Source organism: Megalops cyprinoides, chromosome 8 (genome assembly GCF_013368585.1).
Source record: "Megalops cyprinoides isolate fMegCyp1 chromosome 8, fMegCyp1.pri, whole genome shotgun sequence".
NCBI lineage: Eukaryota > Metazoa > Chordata > Actinopteri > Elopiformes > Megalopidae > Megalops > Megalops cyprinoides.
In genome coordinates, this window is record NC_050590.1 from 328,034 (window position 1) to 332,500 (window position 4,467).

At 50.3% G+C, this 4,467-nt stretch overlaps 1 protein-coding gene across 2 annotated transcripts in view; it reads left to right on the top strand.

Annotated features, from left to right (window-relative positions):
- The first annotated feature begins 2,250 nt into the window (after positions 1 to 2,250).
- The window catches only part of ndrg4 (NDRG family member 4), a 43,885-nt gene continuing 41,668 nt past the window's right edge, over positions 2,251 to 4,467 (top strand). For both annotated transcript variants that reach the window (XM_036535842.1, XM_036535843.1), the window contains exon 1: positions 2,251 to 2,376. The gene's annotated coding sequence lies outside the window, so the exon portion shown is untranslated. The remainder of the gene's footprint in view (positions 2,377 to 4,467) is intronic.

The window sequence follows — 4,467 nt, forward strand, 5'->3', positions numbered from 1 at the left end:
TTCTGGGTGTATAATATAATATTTCATATTTCTGGATGGTCATTTTTGCCTGGATATATAATATTTGTGACTAATAATGTCTATATGGATATATATATTTGTGTCTGTATGACATATTTCTTGTTATTTAATGTAATATTTCATATTTCTGGGTGATTATGTCTCCATATCTTTATATATTTGTGTCTGTATGACATATTTCTTGTTATTTAATGTAATATTTCATATTTCTGGGTGATGATGTCTCCATATCTTTATATATTTGTGTCTGTATGACATATTTCTTGTTATATAATATAATATTTCATATTTTGGGTGATTATGTCTCCATATCTTTATATATTTGTGACTGTAGACATCTTTATTACTGTATAATATAATATTTCATATTTCTGGGTGATTATGTCTCCATATCTTTATATATTTGTGTCTGTATGACATATTTCTTGTTATATAATATAATATTTCATATTTTGGGTGATTATGTCTCCATATCTTTATATATTTGTGACTGTAGACATCTTTATTACTGTATAATATAATATTTCATATTTCTGGGTGATTATGTCTCCATATCTTTATATATTTGTGTCTGTATGACATATTTCTTGTTATATAATATAATATTTCATATTTCTGGGTGATTATGTCTCCATATCTTTATATATTTGTGTCTGTATGACATATTTCTTGTTATTTAATGTAATATTTCATATTTCTGGGTGATTATGTTTCCATATCTCTGTATACTTGTGACTGTGGACGTCATTCTGGTTGTGTAATATTTAATATTTCATATTTCATATTTAATATTTCTGAGTGGTCACTCAGATGTCACTGGGATATAGCATTTTAAAAGCAGGGGCTCCATCTGCGCCTTTCAATCCGCTGTTTGGGTGTAAATACGGTATCCGTCTGGCTTCTGTCTCTCTCTCTCCCTCCCTCTCTCTCTCTCTTTCTCTCCATCCCTCTCTCCCTCTCTCTCTCTCTCTCTCTCTCTCTCTCCCTCCCTCTCTCTCTCTCCCTCTCTCTCTCTCTCTCTCCCTCTCTCTCTCCCTCTCTCCCTCTCTCTCTCTCTCTCTCTCTCTCCCTCCCTCTCTCTCTCTCTCCCTCTCTCTCTCTCTCTCTCCCTCTCTCTCTCCCTCTCTCTCTCCCTCTCTCTCTCTCTCTCTCCCTCTCTCTCTCTCTCTCTCTCTCCCTCTCTCTCTCTCTCTCTCCCTCCCTCTCTCTCTCTCTCCCTCTCTCTCTCTCCCTCCCTCTCTCTCCCTCTCTCTCTCTCTCCCTCTCTCTCTCTCTCTCTCTCTCTCTCTTTCTCTCCATCCCTCGTTCCCTCTCTCTCTCCCTCTCTCTCTCTCTTTCTCTCCATCTCTGTTTTGGTGTAAATATCCGTCTGGCTTCTCTCTCTCTCTCTCTCTCTCCCTCTCCCTCTCCCTCCCTCTCTCTTTTTCTCTCTGTCTTTCTCTCTCTTTCTCTCCATCCCTTATTCTCTCTCTCTCTCTCTTTCTTTCCATCACTCATTCCCCCTCTCCCTCTCTCTATTTCTCCATCCCTCTCTCTTTCTCTCCCTCCTTCTCTCTCCATCTCTCTCTCTGTGTTTGGGTGTAAATATCCGTCTGGCTTCTCTCTCTCTCTCTCTCTTCCTCTCTTTCTCTTTCTCCATCCCTTATTCCCTCTCTCCCTCTCTCTATCTCTCTCTCTCTCTATTTCTCTGCATCCCTCGTTCCCTATCTCTCTCTCCCTCTTTCTCCATCCCTCTCTCTTTCTCTCCCTGCTTCTCTCTCCATCTCTCTCTCTGTGTTTGGGTGTAAATATCCGTCTGGCTTCTCCCTCCCTCCCTCTCTCTCTCCATCCCTCTCTCTCTCTCTCTCTATCTCTCTCTCTCTCTATTTCTCTGCATCCCTCGTTCCCTATCTCTCTCTCCCTCTCTCTCTCCCCGTCGCCCCCCCGGCAAGTCCGTCACGTCACCCAGGGTGACACGCTTGTAATGTTTATTAAGAGAGAGAGAGAGAGAGAGAGAGAGAGAGAGAGAGGGAGAGAGAGAGAGAGAGAGAGAGGGTGGGAGAGAGAGAGAGAGAGAGGGAGGGAGGAGGGGAGGGATAGCGGAGCCGTCATTGGCTGCCTCTCTCCCACACACACACGGAGAGACACAGACATGCTCTCTCTCTCTCTCTCTCTCTCTCTCTCTCCCCCTCCCTCCCTCTCTCTCTCGCTCTCTCGCGCGGGGAGAGAAAAAGGGGAGAGAGAGAGCGAGAGCGAGAGAGGACGGCAGAGGGGAAGAAAGGGAGAGGACGGAGAGAAGAGGAGGAGGAGGACGCTCGGAACGCGGCCCCACGGAAACGGACGAGAGAGAGAGAGAGAGACGCACCCCCGCGACAGGTGAGGCGGCGGGGGGTTAGCCTAGCGGCGATCCCGGTGGGGGGGGGGGAGGAGGAAGACGAGGGGAAGGATGGAGGAGAGGAGAGGAGAGGGGGAGAGAGGAGAGGAGAGGGAGAGAGGAGAGTGGGGTGGCGCGGCGCGGGGGCACCCGTCCCGTCGTTTTCGGCGCTAACCGCTAATCCGCTCGGACGCATGGGTCCCGGTATGCATATAATGCCTATTATACGGCGCGCTAACCGCTAACTCCGCGGAGAAGGGGGGATCGTCTGGAAATCCCCCCTTTGAGGAGGATTCGGAGGGAAGGGGGGGGGGTGAGAAACGTCGTCGAATTTAGCGGCGTTAGATTCGCGGTCGCGTTAGATAGCGCCGTTAGCGGAGGGAACCGGGGCGTGGCCCGGGGCGGGCGTGGCCCTGGGGCGTGGCCCGGTGGGGGGCGCTACCGCCGCCCCCCCGACGCTAACGACGCCGCGGGGTCCCGACCCCACTTCACGCGCCTCCCCGTAGCCGCTCTCTACGCCGAAAACAAACGACCCGCTAACCGCGCGCTGACTATCGACCCACGGGTCCGAACGAACTAACCTGACCCTGAGCTACGGCGCTAACGTGCTAACGACGCCCTCGAAACCCGCTGTGAGCCCAGAACAGCATATGTTCTAGCGCAACTACGCATCGCTCGGTATTTCCTACAGCTAGAGTTTGAAGTATTACAGTAGATCTAAGCTAACCAGCTCGTCTAAACTCCCAGCTAATGCTAATTTGGCTTGATTTTACCTATTGATCGCTAACTTTGGCTTAATTTGACTTGAATTTAATGAGCGCTAACGCTACGTCGCGCCTGAAGTTCAAGACGCCGTGCGTTTGAGGGTTTGCGGCCGGCGCGGGGTGTTCTGGGATAGCGCCCGCCCCCCCCCCCCCCCCGGGAGGATAAACGGCAAGAAGAGAGGGAGCGAAAGAAAGAGAGGAGAGAGAGAGAGAGAGAGAGGAGGGGGCGAACCGGGTGGTTACGTGCTTCAAAGGAAGGAATGTGGGGAGGATCTGAGCGGAGGTGTATTTCGGCGGGATAAGGAGGAGGCGCCGGGGGTCGTAAACATCCCCCCCCCTCCCTCCCTCTCCCTCCGTCCTCCTCTCCTCCCCTCCCTCGTTCCCTCGTTCCTCAGCCCCCCCCCCCCCGTTTTGTTTTGACTCGGCGGCGGCCGGGCCGTTTTGGAACGCGGCCCCCGGGAGCCTTGGCCGCGGTCCCTCTCCCCATCCCTCGTCCTTTTCTTTCCCTCTCTCTCTCTCTTTTGGCTAGGCTATCCCTCTCTACCGGACTTTATCGCCCCGCTAACCCCCCCCCCCCCCCCCCCCCCAGATTATACAGACCGCACCGGAACATTCTGTGGTCCGAATTTATCGGCCTACAACCCCCCCCCGCCGCCGCCACCGCCGCCCGGAACGAGACAGGGAACATCCCGTCCGGCCTCTCTTCTCTTTCATCGCTTTTAAATGCTCTCTCTTTCCCCCCCTCCCCCCGCCGTCTAGCTAACCACCTGTTCGCGTTCATTCGTTCTTTTCCCCGGATGAGAGAGAGATAGAGAGAGGGAGGGAGGGAGAGATCCAGGTGGCGGCGGGGGTCGAGACCTTGACTTCACCAGGACGATCGAAAGTTTTTTCTTTACGATTTTTCTCTATAATTTCCCGGCGAAGTTTCGATCGTCGGAGTCCTCAGAATTAGCAGAGTTAGCCAAATTAGCATCGTCTTGCTTAAACCCGCCGGGAGGCGATGCTAATTCGGCTAATTCTGCTAATTCTGAGGCGCAGGGCAGCCGGTTTTGATTGATATAATATATATAATTTCCGGCAAAGTTTTGATCGTCAAAGTCCAGAAGTTCCCATTAGATTTAAGGGCGACGACGCTAATTTGGCTAATTCTGCTAATTCTGAGGCAGCCGTTTTTGATTGACAGCCAGGCGTTTTATTTCATAACCAGACGATCGGAATTTTTTAACGATTTTTCCCCATAATTTCCGGCGAAATCGTCGGAGTCCTCAGAATTAGCAGAATTAGCCAAAAATTCCCATTAAATTTAAGGAAGACGACGCTAATTTGGCT